At 38.3% G+C, this 15,820-nt stretch overlaps 1 long non-coding RNA gene across 1 annotated transcript in view; it reads left to right on the top strand.

Annotated features, from left to right (window-relative positions):
• Positions 1 to 12,436, top strand: part of LOC148132994 (uncharacterized) — a 53,497-nt gene extending 41,061 nt beyond the window's left edge. Inside the window, exon 2 of the long non-coding RNA XR_015747025.1 lies at positions 11,645 to 12,436. This is a non-coding gene — a long non-coding RNA (uncharacterized LOC148132994). The remainder of the gene's footprint in view (positions 1 to 11,644) is intronic.
• The last annotated feature ends 3,384 nt before the right edge of the window (positions 12,437 to 15,820 follow it).

Here is a 15,820-nt window from a genome sequence, read left to right as displayed (position 1 = left end):
TGTTTTATTGGAATTATTTTTGAGATGTATTTCAAGGAGCAGAGTGCTTGAAGAACAGAAAATCCAGAAGCATCTGACAAATAAATGTCTTCAGCAACCAGGAAGATTGGGTTCTTGTAATGTTTTCTTTCCTCCAATCTTTACCTGTATTAAAAAAAAATGTGATTTCTCCTAGATTACAAAAGCATCCCATAATTTAAGATGTCAGAAGGAAGTAGGCTAATTATTATATTTTAAGGTGTGAGGAAACGAGGAAAAGAACTTTATCAGTCTATAATCATCTCCCTGGCAGTCACGTCTGTGATCAAAAACATGGTATTGTAGATTCTTTAGGACAACGTTGCAAACACACCCGTGCAAAAATATTGATCAGCTGATAGGGTTACAAAGATCACAGTAACAAGAAATGGAGGAATATATTTTAAAAAAAAAATACCCAGAAAGGAGTTTAATGATGCAAATATGTCTCTACCTTCACTTCTACCTTCCCTATCAGCTGTCAGCAGGACAAACAATGCTGGGGTCTCCAGGGAAGGTTTTCAATGGCCCTCTTGGTTTCTTCTTCTTTCTTTTGACCTGAAGCTTGGTAATTAGTTATGATAGATTGGTTAAATATTGAAGAAGGAATAATTCTGTGACCTATAAAATTTGACCTATAAAAAAAGCAAAAAAAAAATATGGAAAATTGTTGATGATGTATACAGACAATGCTCTATTTACAATCAATCAGAATAGAGCTGGAAGGGACTTTGGAAGTTTTCTAGTCCAATCTCCTGGTTAAGCAGGATACCCTATACCATTTCAGAAAGGTGCTTGTCCAGTCTTTTCTTAAAAACCTCAAGGGATGAAGCCCCTACAACTTCAGCTGGGCTCCATTACAGATTGAGGCACACACTTCTTCTCAGTTTCAACCCCACAAGCAATGATGGGCAGCCCTGCACTTCTCTTTTCTCCAGGGGGATAATGGGGGAGATGCTTTATGGAGGATTTCCCAGCAGTGGGAGGCCTTCTAGCTCCAGGTCCTGATAGCCATTCTTGTACCATTTTGTTTTTTCCCACTGTGGACCTCTCTGGGGGAAATTCAAGGGAGATATGGGAATTGTCCAGCATGACTGTTTAAGGAATTCTGGGAGTTGAAGTCCACAAGTCTTAAAGTTGCCAGGTTTGGAGACCCCTGGTCTAAACTTCCAGGCAGTATGGTTCAACTTTGTTGTTTCTTCTTCATCCGATTGATGATGGACTCCACAGGCTGGTCCTGCCAGGTTGGCATTCCTCCGGCATGGCGTTCAGCTGTCCACCTCAATGGGAGTGATAATGCTGCCAAGTGTACACATGTGGTGTGCCGTAAACCAATCCTTTCCCACCTTCTCCTGACTTTCAGGACTGTCCAGATTGGAATTGCAGACAGGTTTGTTCATATGGGTGAAAGTTCCTAACTTGAAAGTTCTTGAGAACATTCATAACACCAGACATTCAATGACATTCCCCTTTACAATGTTTGGGGAAAGGAGAGAGAATTAGAAGCAATAAAATATTTTTATTTAGTTACATCCCATCCATTTAATTATAATAGAAATGTTTTATTTCTTATAACACGGTAAACCTTGATTTGAGAACCGGTTTAGTCGTTAAGGCATCAAACTAGAAACAAGGAGGTTGTAATCCTACCTTAGCCAGGTGAATAATCTTAAATCAATTACTCTCTCTCAGCCCCAGGAAGCAAGGAAGGGCAAAGCACTTCTGAAAAAGCTTGCCAAGACAACTGCAGGGACAACACTGACTCAAAGGCACCACGAAACAAAAACAAAAAAAAAGCTCCTTGATTGAATAGATCATTTCAAGATAAAGGATCCCTGTTAAATCTGAATATCTGATGCATCCAAACGTACAATATTAATGTAAATAACATAATTTGCATTTTTATGCAATTTGCATTGGTTGATGGAAATGACATAATAGGGTCAATTATGTAATTACAGAAATGGCATAAATTACATCAGTTGTCTAGTTCAGGGTTTTTTCAAACTGTGTTCTGTAGAATCTTTGGCCTCTTCAAGAGCTTAATAGGATTCTGTGAAAGACTAAGGGCCAAGGGGGAGGGGAGATCATTTGAATGCAGCCAGTCTTCTATGACTAGAGCTTTGCTTGTTGATAAGGGATTCCTTTTCTTTTCTTTTTTTTAACTAGCAGGTCCCACAATTTGAAAAAGTGTAAAAAAAAACAACAACTCACCAACCCTGGTCTAATTACTTCAGAAATAATGGACTTTTCCATTAGTTCAGGATGGATATCTGAATGCAAATTTGGTACATAGCATCTGAATCATATTAAATGGGTTGTGTGTATGTGTGCATGTGTATGTCATAAAACTAAATTTTCATGGTAATATATTTGTAAGTCTTATAAATATATTAATTTTCTATTAAATAGATAAAATATCATTGCAGGTTTTATTCAAAAACACATTTTGCTTTGTATTACTATAGATGATCCACAATTAGAAATTGTCTTCCAAGTGATAATCTGGAGCACATTTCAGGTTGTTAGGTATTTCTAGGTAGCTGGGTCTTTTTTTTCCCTCCAAAAAGTCCTCGTAGGCCCTTGAGCACAATAAATCAAACATTTCTCTGATGTCTGATTCTTGATGTTATCAGACAAGGAGGTATGTTTGCACATGAATGACAGTCAAATTGTTAGCATTTGAAGATAAGAAAATAAGTATCCTAAGAGCTTAAATGTGTTGGGGATAAAAAGAAGTATGCATTTTAGTCATTTTTATATACCAGGCAGAATAAAACAAAAGAGTGATTATTTTAAGTAGATGTCCTAAGAAAGCTGTTCCTGGGCCTAATGAAGAATTTTTGTCAGCTCTGAAGGTCTAAAGGAGATCAAGGCCTTTTTCTTTTTCCCTTCTTTTCTACACTTTTCCCTTCGCTTCCCCTTCCCTTATTTTTCCTATTATTTGTTTTTTTGTATTTTTGTATTATAAACTAACAAAAAAGACAATTAAACAAAATGAAAAATAAAATAAAAATAAAGTAAAATGGAGTTCTACAGGAGGTCATCAGGCGATGGCATTGGAAGAAGAGAAGCTGATTTGGGAACAGAAGTGCTTTTTTTTGAGGATTTTAAAGAGTGACAAGCCGCTCCCAACCTGAAACCTGCAAAAAGGAGATTAAAATCATGTCATCAAAAGTCAGCTATTTTAAGTTTGAATTTTGGCAGAATTGTCTTAGAGCAGGGGTCTCCAACCTTGGCAATTTTAAGACTTGTGGATTTCAACTCCCAGAATTTAACTCGCAGCAAAGCTGTCTGAGGGATTCTGGGAGTTGAAGTCCACACATCTTAAAGTTGCCAAGGTTGGAGACCCTTGCCTTAGAGTGCTTGATGGGAATATGAGAGTGGGGAGTAAGAGCTGAAAGTTGGGGCACAACATTGTGATAAGAACCCTACTTCTTACATTAGGGCTGTCAAACTGCCGGCCCACAGGCCGGATGCATCACATGCTGGCCACGCCCATGCCCTGTTTAGCAAAGGGGGGGGGGAAGTCCTGATACATCACATGACATCGCCGTGATGACATGAGTTTGACACCCCTGTCTTATATCTTTGTGTGAGATGTTGTGATCTAAATAGGTAAGGAAGGAGCTTGCATCAAATTATCACAATGGACATTTGGAATGGAGGCCTATCTCCCTAGTTGAAATGAAGGGCCTTTCTATGCCTGCTGCCCTCAGCTATTCTTTAATTTGCGGAAACCAACTATTCCTGCTTTCTTTTGGGCACAGAAATTCTGTTCACACAACATTAATGTCATTTCAGAAATCTGGTGACTGGTCATGTGCTGATCCAAAGTAGATTTTATTCTACTGGTAAAATGCCAAAAGAATGATAAAGAAGACAGCAGGGAATCTGCTGAGCCAGCCTGTTTGTATCTAAATTCTGACGTCTGCTCAAATCACAATTTTTCTGCTATGTAGATGCAGTTGCTACCGTATTTCTTCTCAAAGCAGAGGGCAGCTTGTCATTATTTTCAGAATGGTTATTGAAATACTCTGACAATGTTAATATCAATACATTGTGACATTTGAGTGACGTGAATTAAGAGCATAGTTGCCTACTTTTAAATTTTGATTTATCTTAGATGTGTTCCTACAATAAGGCCAAAAACATAAAGATAATTCTTTTCCTGACCTAGAGAAATAGCACATGTTTATTTCCTACTATCCTTGATGTTTCAAAAGGTACAAATATTGATGTTCTGCTATTATTAAATTTATTTTTAATCAGTTGATTAATTGACTTAAAACGGGTGATAATTCCGTCTAAAACATTGTAGTTAGTTGACAACTCCTATTTAAAAATTTGCACAGAATTCACACTGATTAGTAACAGGCAGTTGTTGAATTAATCATGTGATTAAGTTATGATGGATGTAATTTAAGTTGCACAGCTTGCAGTACAATTAAACATGAGTAACATAGGCTAGATCAAATCAATTAAGTATTGATTTCAAAATGATATTTTCTGCTTTTTATATTATGCCCCCCTACTTGTAGATTTATCATATATATAACATGACTTTCATTTGAATAGTTAAAGTAACTCATAAAATGGCATTTTAAAATGTTTATCAATCCTTGGAATATGTGCAGCTGATTTAAAAAAAGCATGTGAAAATATCCTTCTGAATAATACTCAAGGAATACAGAAGGATAATTGTTTCACATGAATAGGCAATTAAATACTATGATAGAATTAATGAACACAGATACTCAACTGTCACTTATCTAGTTCCCTTCATCCCCTATATGTAATGTGATATAATAAAAGCTCTTTTTCTGTATACATTTACCATGCCTGAAACAACGAAATGGCTTGTGTGTCTTGACAACTTCCAGAAAAATGTGGACTCACTTCATATCTCAGGGAAGTTACAAGCAAAATGTCCATTGATGTTAATGGATAGGGATTTAGGAGCTGCTATTTAATGGCTGTATTTTAAACAAGGAAATTTACACTCCTGCCCTGACAGGCTGAAGCTCAGCTAAAGGTGAGCACTTTGATCTGAACAAAAGTTAAGCCAATGAAGGGAGAAAATACAACTCTGTGTGTGTTTCTCCAAACAAAGATTCATTGTTTCTCAGAGGACTTACTTATTCCCAAGGAAAAGAAGATATCTGCTGTAAGTGTTTGACTTTGTTTACATCATACCCTTTACTCAGAAGTCATCCCACTGAATTTAATCTATTGTATTGGTAATGACTGAAATGTTTCTCTCACCAGCTTTCTTCAAACAGAGGATCTTCAAAGGGACGAAGGCGAACAGATCAGCCAAGAAATTAACGGCTGAAAAGTACACTGAAATAACACACCGGATTAAAATTGCATAAGGCAACATTGGCAAGGACAAGATCACTCCTATCATACCCTCACCTGCATGAAATACAAGAATTTGTTAAGAAAAAATAATTCTTAGATGTTGAGCCATAAAAACTAAAGAGAAACATTTAATTGCTCGGCAGAGAATAAGAATGTTATACACAGAAGGGTTAACAGATCTGAAGGAGATTAGTCCGTGGATTAGTCCTTTGAGAGTAGAATGCTTCCAAATCAAAGGTAAAGGTTTCCCTGTCCAGTTGTGTCCGTCTCTAGGGCATGATGCTCATCTCTGTTTCTTGGCTGAGGGAGCAGGCATTGTCCGAAGACATTTTCCCTGGTGAGGTGGCCAGCATGGCTATATACGCTAAAGGCTTACGGAACCCTGTTACCTTCCCACTGAAATGGGATCTATTAATCTAATTGCATTTTGCATGCTTTCGAACTGCTAAATGGGCAGGAGCTGAGGCAAGTAACGGGAGCTCACCCGTTGCGCAAAGCTCGGGTCTCGCATCCAGGCTGTCACCTGACAAGTTCAGGCAGCATGTTTAATCACTGAGCCACATGCCTGTATAAGTGCCTCCCAACTAGGAAGACAGTTATTTTCAAGAATGAGGAAAGGTTCACCAGATTACAGTGATGCAATGGTTTCCTCAAAGATTTTTCTTTAGACAACAATAATAATATTAAAGCAAAAGCAGATAGATCTACAGTACTTTCTCTTCTTTTCCAAACAAGAGGTTTGGAAGAGGTATCATCCAGTAAGTCGAAACAACATTTAATCATAAAATTAAAACTTTTCAGGTTAAAAACTTTGTCACAATTTACACATCAGAGAGATGAGCTTTATTACTGAAGCATGCCCAGTGCTCTAACTTCTGACATGAAACACTTGAACAAACCCATGGCGTTAAGAAAGGAGACTAAGTCTACTCCTGTTTATATGAGAATGGTTCATATATTTGAAATTTGTTCCCATATTTCCTTCTGGTTGTGTCTTCTACAGGCAAAAGGTATATGTACCATTCCTCATAGGTTTTTGGTTTTTAGACTTTTCAGCAACTTTCTGGTCCTCCTCTAAATTTACTCCACTACTGCATCACATTGCTGGATCCTGTTTCCCTTGCAATCAACAAGGCCACCCCAAGCTTTTGACACGTGCTACTGCCAAGCCATGAGTATGTGGTCTATTTAACAGTGGCTCCAGCTTTTCCGCTAAGAAGGTGCTACTGTGGAACAGTTTGGAACAGAGAGTCCCTCAGGCTTCTATCATGTGTCCCATGATCTTCAAAGCTTTCTCCAATAGCTGGGAGAAATTAGTGGGAGCTGATGTCATCCAGCCCTGTGTTCATTGATATCTATCTTTTGTTCGCTTAAAATTATCTGAGTTTAATGGGCCAGAGGAGTTCACGTACTTTTGATGAGAGACAGAGGGCAATAGCTTAAGTGTCCTAGTGGCAGCAAAATAAGGTGTACATTGTATAAATTGACCCATAAATAATGGAAATTCTATATTTGTGTGTATGTGTGTATGTGCACACACAGGACTACTAGGAGTTGAAAACAACTTGATATATTTGTATATATTTTATATATATGTACAGCACACAATAATTCAAATCAATAATACAAATATAGGGAAAATATAATAACCATCTAATATAATTGTGCATGAACTCTTATTCACTTTAAGATCTTATGTAAGTAAAATGCACTATTGCTCTCTCTTTTCCCTGTTCATCCTCATTTACACATTTTGCCCAAATAGCACAAAAAGACGTACTTTTAGAGGCATGTGTGAAAGCCCTTTAAAGGACTGGGCTACAGGAATGTAGAAGATGATGCTCCTATGAAAATCCCCTTGCAGCTTTACCACTTTGCTGTACCACACTCACTTGGGTTTGTGATGTCAGCTGATGAGTTCCTCTTTCTTTCTTTCTTTCTTTCTTTCTTTCTTTCTTTCTTTCTTTCTTTCTTTCTTTCTTTCTTTCTTTCTTTCTTTCTTTCTTTCTTTCTTTCTTTCTTTCCTCTCCTTGCAGCCACTAAAAGTATGCCATGGGCTCTTTCTAAAACATTTTAAAAGACCAGCCAATGCAATATTTATGAGTCTCTCAAGCAGTAAAAGAAAGTCTGTGACTCCTGCTTTATGTTATGCGGAGTGTAAGGCTCGTATTCCTGTCAACATCTCATTGGGTGTCCTATTTAGCTGCATTTGTATGTTAGAGTCTCTGATTACAGTAAAAACTGATGCTGCAGTGAAATTCTGTTGAGATCATCTTAGGTGGCTGCAGGACTGCCCGTCTCTCAAGTGCATTAGTTTACAGGCTGTATGACTCAGCATCGTTCGATGCAAATGAATTAATTCTTTCCCCCCCCCAAGAACTCAATCTAGGAGTGGTTCTGGGAAACAGAAGGAAACCGTCTCTAGATGACCTGATTGTTGCATTCATATTGGTGACACCCTACAGCCGTCAGGTTTGTGCTATCTGGTCTTTTAAGTAAATCACAGCTACTCCTCGATTTGCAACCATTTATTTACTGACTGTTTGAAGTTACACTTAGGACCATTTTTTACACTTATGACTGTTGCAGTATCCTCACGGTCACATGATCAAAATTCAAACACTTAGCAGCCGAGTCATATTTATGAAGGTTGCAATGTCCCGGGGTCCCTTTTGTGATCTTCTGACAAGCAAAGTCAATGAGGAAGCCAGATTCTCTTCACAATCGTGTTGCCAACTGAACAACTGTTGTGAGTCACTTCACAACTGTGGTAAGATAAGTGGCAACATGGGCAAAATTCACTTAACAACTGCCTCAGTGTACCCATAAAACGTCACATAGGTTAGCTCTAATCCTAGGGGAAATTGGTCATTATTAACCTGTGTTCACAAATTGAACTAAGATTGATCGTACTGCTATTATAGGCAAGATGATTTTGATAAAAACGGTACTGTCAAAAATCTTCTGTTTTTCCTGAAAGTTTCCTTCCCCAGTAAATGAGCTTCTCCTACTTATCAGGTGTTTTCTGGCCTTCCCTGACTGTTCTTTTTCCTGATCTGAAATCATCACAATAATTGCAACTCTTGGGCTCTAACTGAAGTCTAAGAAGCCATGGAGATTGAATCTCAGTAGAAGGATGATTTCAGCTGGATCATTTTCAAGGATGTATTTTGCCGATTGTCTTCATACCTTGAGCTAAGGAAAACATCTTATTTTGTATGCTTATTGGCCTATAATTTGATGTACAATCTCTCTGTCTCTGTCTGTCTGTCTCTGTCTGTCTCTCTGTCTCTCTCTGTCTCTGTCTCTCTCTCTCTCTCTCTCTCTCTCTCTCTCTGTCTTTCTCAGACACACACATACACACACACACATACTAACTGGATGACTGGACAGTGTGTGCAGAGTGGTGAAAACCTCTTGGTTCCTTTGTTTGTTTACATAGCTGAGCTCTATAGGAAATGTAGCTTTGTATTACTGCTGCTTCTTTGCAGAACTGATAGGATTTATTCATGAGTTGCATCAGCTCCTTTAAAAAAAAGGATCCTTTTCTGAGAGCTCAGCTACTGTAGTCTATTTATCTGACAGCAGCCATGCAACACGCAGACCTCTGGATGGATTACCTGGGAATGAGGCAGTGGGGGGAGGAGGGATGCGGGTAAGAGAGAGGGAGAAGGGAAAACCTTCTGAAGACACAAATACATTTTTTTCCTCTTGCAGGAGGAATCCAGAAATGTACCATGACCAGGAATGCTAATTTTTCTTTATGCATATTTACCACTTGTACTGTGACAAATTGAAATCCTGGAAAAGGAGGCCGGAGTAAACGGAAAAGATTTTCAACATCCGTTCCAGATGAATAAAAATAAAGTCGTTATGCTGCCTTGGCTTGCTTTAAAATGCCTTTTCTCTCTAGGATCTTAGTAAATTAGGTGTTTAAATCTAATTACGCTGCATGAACAAGATACTGTTCAAAGTTATAATATTTATTGCTGTATAATATTTGCTCCCAACCATGTATTCTCAATAACTTTCCTTCCTTCTTCCTCATTTGTAATTCTAAGGGCTGGTCCAAAGGCTGCTTTGTATTCTAAGCAGGGCCAGTATTTCCACTTGCTCAAGAATAATAATAAAATTATAGAAGCAGTAGAAACAGAAGCTTCCAAGTTTCCAGAATTATTCAGCAACCGCTATGTCTGCTGCAGGATAAATCCATAATTATCACCCTAACCTTTTCTAGCCTTCAGTGCCTTCAGATGTGCTGATGTACATTTCCTTTGATCCAGAAAGGGTGGATGGGAAATATAGTCAGACATATTGATCAGATTGGGGAAGCCTAGACTGTTGGACCATCTTATTTTCCTTGAATGTATGTTTGGCAGCTTCTCATGGTTGGGGAATATAATGTTATTTCAGAGGCCCTACAAGCAGCTTGCATTGGTACTATGTGGTACTTGAGAGATCCATTTGGATACATACTGCTCATTGAAAAAAGAAACAGCCTGACACTGGCACCGGTTCATTAGAAACCTGTGCCTCCAGCTTATTTTTGGTTTGATGTTATGATGCTCCTCAGAATGACATGACATTTGGGTCATGCGTTCCAGTCCCAAATGCCAGAGGCTGGTTTACAAAGCCATTTGATCTCTTGGCTTCTCTTTTCTTGGTAGTCATTAAGTGACAAACCCAATCCCCAACAGAATTGATCCCCCTGAAAATAAATATGGAGGACAAGCTATGAAATGAGGAAAATGTTCTTGTTGTGAGGTAAACTCTAAGATAAATAGGTACATTGGAACTGTCTCACTGATAACACAGCTTATGAACATGAACAGGGATGGGTATCTGGATAGATCTGAATCAGTATGGACTTGTATTGGTTGTGTCTTCTTGAAAGATGTAAGCCTTCACTCATCAAGCCAGTTTGGTCTAGAGCAGGGGTGTCAAACTCGCGATGATACGTCATCCCGTGACATATCACAACTTTTTTGGTCTTTGCTAAACCGGAGGTGGGCGTGGCCAGCACATGATATATCTGGGCCGCGGGCCATGAATTTGACACCGCTGGTCTAGAGGGCAAGGCACCAAACTAGAAATTAGAAGTCTGTCAGTTCTAGTCCCACCTTGGGCATGAAAGCTGCTGGGTGACTTTAGACCAATCACTCTCTCTCAGGCCAACCCATCTCACATACCTGGTTGTAAATATGTTGTAAGTGTGTTCACCAGCTTGAGTTATTTATAAAAAAAATAAATAAAGTCTGGAAATTAAATAAATAAGCAAGCAAGCATGCATGCATGCATGCACACACACACACACACACACACACACACGGCTTATGTGTTTTGTCTTAAAAGTGAATATTGGAAAACATGGAATTCAAAAGGCCATGGTGTTTGCTAAACTTGTGCAAATCATTGATGATATATAAATAGGTTTTGGTCCAAAGTCAGTAGTAGTAGTAGTTATAATGTCTACTTTTGTCTTTGTTTGTCTTTCACTAAGACGAGTTGATTACAGTGTTGAATGAAATTAATGCAATGTAATACACATTACATTAATAAAATGAATAAAATATATAATGCTCTTAAGTCTAAACACCAGAGAGGAGGTTTGAATTGCTTGTGGCAATAGCCTGGTATTACGCTATCATTACAACTATCCCACAGAGGCTACAAAGTTTTACAAATTAGTAAGTATCCAGAAGCTTTGGAAATTATATTTCTCAAGGACTGTTGGTTTAGGAAATCCATGCTCATAAAGACCCCAGTGAGGATCTGAATGGTAGTTTGCCTCTTTACAGTTTCCCCCATCAGCCTTATCATTGCTTATAACTACATTTTGGGAAAGTAGACTAGAAATTGCAAGGCAGTTTGGTGTAAAGTGCATTATGTTTGCTGAACTGATCCCTCTTTTCTCCCATTACAAAGTAGGAATAGGGAAAACTGTTTGTAGGAGAGATTGAAAACCACGGAGGATTGCCAGGGCTACTTATTTCTGAATCAGGGAAAATAAAGGAACATAATCCAAGTGAAATCAAGGAGATTTCAGCCATGTTGAAAGATTATCCTAGGATCATATACAGTTGCCAGAGCAGAAATGTATAGTTACTTGTTGGACTTCAGTTATTCACCTTGTCCTATTGGTAGACTTGGGAAGGACATACAGTATTATAATATGCATCTGTCTCATTGCTTACTTACTATTCTTTGACAGATAGTGATATTTGGTTTTGCACTAAAGCAATTTTTCCTGTCATTATTACAGAGAATATACCTATTCTACTATGATAAGATTACCAGATCCATGGACTTCCGGTTTGAGCTTCTTCAGCGACAGACTATAACCTCGTCTCTGCGAGGCTTCGATCCGTGCTCGCCACTGGAGCGCCCTGAGCCAGCTGGTTTTGGGGCTAAGCCACCCTGTAGAGGTGATGGAGAGGGGGGAGACTGCCAGCAGGGTTGAGGAGAGCTGCATCTCTCCTCCCCAGCTGGCCATTACTCCCTTTCCCGAAGGTGGTTGCAGCAGTGGTCAGAAATGGCCACCACAAAGAAGAACTCAACCGGAAAAGAATGTGCAAGAGGCAGATAAGAAGAGAAAATTTTGGTTGACCGGGTCAAACAGCAAAAGCAACAAATAAGGTACCCTGGAATTGAAACTGTTAAAAAACAATAACATTGTTCCCTAAGAAGATTTTTAAGCTGCGAAGGAGAGAGAAAAGGGAAAAGATTTGGTTTTCTCCTTTTCTTATACTGACAGCTAAGAGACTTAAGCAAGAAATTGGAAAAAAATCCACTTTGACATCAATAGGCATTTAATGCTGAAAATAAAAAGTCAAGGGGATAATAAAGATTTCTGGATAATTAAAAGCTTTTGAAAACAGGAAAGGAGAGAAAAAGAATAAAGGGGTAGGATCTGGAAGGGAGGAGACTGCCTGGAATTAAAAAAGAACTTACAGAAAAATCTCAATAAGACTTCCAAAAGATACATTCTAACTGAAATATTGCAACAAAAACCCCAGGAAGAGAAAGTCGAAAAAGAAATAAGAAGATATAACTCGGGACTATCTGGATTACTTGATGATTTCTGGATTCTTGGTTATTGTTTTGAATGACTAAAATCAATCGGGTGGTTGTTTAAAACTGTTTAAAATGGCTCCACTTTTAGAAGAACTGAAAATGGAACTTAAAAAGTACAAAGAAGATGCACAAGAAGGGAGAGGTTCTTTTGGCTTCGTATTTCAGTTTTTAGAAATGGAGATTTGGAATTATGAGAAACAACAAGAAATGCCTGCAGAACAAGAAGATTGCAACAAAGAAGAAGCCATCTTTAATGAACAAGTAATCTTAGATGGGGGGGGGAAGGAAAGGGGGAAAAAGAGAATGGAAAGTTTAAGATTGGGAAAAACAACTCCAAAAAAAAATAGAGTGAAAAATAAGTATAAAATCAGAAAGCAACAGAAGAGGGAAATGCAGAAGAGAGAATTAGAAGTAGAGAGACAAGAGGGTAAAAAGAGGAGGGAGAAGATGAGAGGGAAGAAAGAAAGGAAAAGAAGTTATAAAGGACAGAAGCAAAATATAGAGAAACAGGGCCTATTTAGAGATAATGGGTGAAAACTTAATGGAAAAAGGGATTCTGCAAAGGTACATAAGATAGTATGTTTATATTAGAAGCAGAAATAATTTTAGAAAATATGAAACAATGTATGATTAAAATGTCTGATAAAATAGCTATCGTAATACAGTGGAATGCTTGTCAATAAATAAATGTAACAAAAGGTATATTTAATGATTTATAAAACATATGTGAAGAGAAATAAGGGAAAAATTAATTATGGAGATTATATGTGTTTTTAAGGAAGTATGATATTTAATTGAAAAGAAGTGTTAAAGATGTTAAGATTTTAATGATTATTAATGATAGAACTGAACTGGAATGGAATGAGGGTTTATAATTACATATATTTACAATCTTTCTTCTTTTTTTTTTAAAGAATATAGTGTGTATTATAAGAATGTGCCAAGCAGAATTCGATTGGAAGTTATGTATTATGTATTATATTGAAGGTCATAACCTTAAGGTATATATTGAAGTTTAAATAGAGTTGAATGGATGTAATTAAAAGATATAAAGGTGTCATACTCCAATTTGTAACTACAGGAGAAAATTAGTTTAATGAGAAAAGATAATATGAAATTGAAACAGAACAGACAAAAGTATAAATATAATGATTTGAATTGAGATGAGATAATCAAAATAAAATTGAGAAAATTAAAAGAGGGGAAAAACTATACAGAAAATGTAAAATAGTATAAGATATGGAATAGAATACAAAAAGGAGCATGAAATTGAGTTTTGTGTCTGTATAAAGAAGTTCAACCTGGGACCATGCTATTTTCAAAAAAGATTGTATTTTGTGTGTGAAAACCCAAATAAAACTTTATTTAAAAAAAAAGATCCATACTGACTTCAGTGGGAAAGCCCCAATGTGATATTAAGCAGATCATCTGACAACTTGAAAATAAGTGAGAATGGGAAAACACTTGTTGCATAATAATGCATTCATATTATAAACTGCCCAACCTTACTTAGGTGAAATGGGTGGGTAGAAATGTAATAAATGTATGTATGTATGTATGTATGTATGTATGTATGTATGTATGTATGTATGTATGTATAAACATATGTATATTGTGCTCTTCATTTGGCTGGCTTAGTTCTCTGATCATTATGCCTGAATCTAACATGATCAATCTATACACTATTATAAATTGTGCTGAACACCTCCTCTTTCCAATGTAGTGAATCCTGAAGATGAATATTTGGATTTCCCACTCTTCCATTCCTCTTGGTCCTTCATGGAACCTCAAAAGATCTCCCAGTCCCTTTTGGGGTACTTGCACTAGCCAGATCACTGAGGGTTTTGTCTACTTTCCACTGGATCAGAACAACCTTTCAGATATCTTCCTAAGATGTCACCTGTGTCACCTCCAGAGATTCTAGACGTCCATCTTTTAACTCCAACCAAACTCCTTGAAATATTTGTCCCAGATGATTTGCAATTGGGACAAATCACTTTTTCTGGCCTATGTTTCCTTAATAGGCTTCAGAACTCCCTAAATTATTCAGCTAGTCAGAACTCTGCAATGGAATTACAGCTGAAAAGTCATTTTGCATCTTCACTCTTAACTCCACAGAATAGGTGGGAAGTTTTATTTGTACCATAGCCACCTCCTCTCACTATTCTTTTCCTCTATCTTTCTTCTTCATTTCCTTCTTCCAGATGTCCATTGCTTTTTATTCATTGCCAATCTCACTCCCTTCACCATCTTCATTTCCTCAAATTCATCATAGAACCAAAGAGGTGGTCAGGCCCAGCAGGCAAGGAAAGACTGCTCTAGAATGATGAATTCTGTCCAGTGCCTTGGTCCTCTGTGTCCCAGTAGCTAACAAGTTATCCTACAAAGCTGCCCAATCCCAAGCATCAATTGCTGTTTGGAGTAATACAGAGGTCAGCTTTGGGAATGAGGGAGTCATTTGCTGTCCTTCAGAAAACAAAATGACTTCAGTCAGTCCTGCTAAGCTTAGCTTGCTAGGCATAAAATACAAAAATATGAAAGAGGGTGGGTCAGAGAGAATTCTTCCTATTGTATTCCTTCATATTTTCCATCTACAAGTAGTCCTCAACTTGCAACCATTCATTTAGTGACCATTTGAAGTTACAACAGTGCTTATGACCTTGCACTTATGACTATCAGTAGTGGTATTTTACCGGTTCAGCCGGGTTCTGCAGAGCCGGTAGCAGCAATGAGCAGCGTAGACCTAACCAGTTCTCTCCGTCACTTTGCTGTTGGGCCCGCCCGCCCACCTGGGCTCCCATACTCACCTTTATCCTCTGAATTTGAAGTGCAGCTGCTTTGCGTGGCACAGAAGAGTGCCACGCGGCAGCTGCTGAAGCAACCGGGATCATGCAGGCTTGCAGGAGGTGAGTTAGAACGCCTCTGCGCCTGCACAAAGTGTGTGTTTGGTGTGCGCGTGCACACAAGGTGTGTGCACACGCGCAAAGCGCGCCCACCAAGCCACACCCACCGAACCGGTGGTAAAAATATTTGAATCCCACCACTGATGACTATCATAGCCTTCCAGAGGTTACATCAGCGGTGTCAAACCTGATTGTACCGTGGGCCATATCGTGACATATTGGGATTGCTTTTGCCCTTGTGGAGCTGGGGTGGGTGTGGCCTGTGTGGGCCATATCTGGCCCTCGGGCCTCATGTTTTACACCCCCTGGGTTACATGGTCATAATTCTGGCATATGTATTTATGATGGTTGCAGCATCCCAGGGTCACCTGATCATCATTTGTGATTTTCCCAGCTTGTTTCTCACAAGCAAAGCAAATGGAGTAAGCTGGATTCATGTAGAGACCATGTGACTTATTTAA

The sequence above is a fragment of the Notechis scutatus genome, chromosome 1 (genome assembly GCF_049901735.1).
Source record: "Notechis scutatus isolate UNSWTSFEM ecotype Mainland chromosome 1, rNotScu1.2, whole genome shotgun sequence".
Classification (NCBI taxonomy): domain Eukaryota; kingdom Metazoa; phylum Chordata; class Lepidosauria; order Squamata; family Elapidae; genus Notechis; species Notechis scutatus.
Note: the sequence above shows the minus strand (reverse complement) of the source record. Positions and strands in the feature narration are given on the sequence as shown.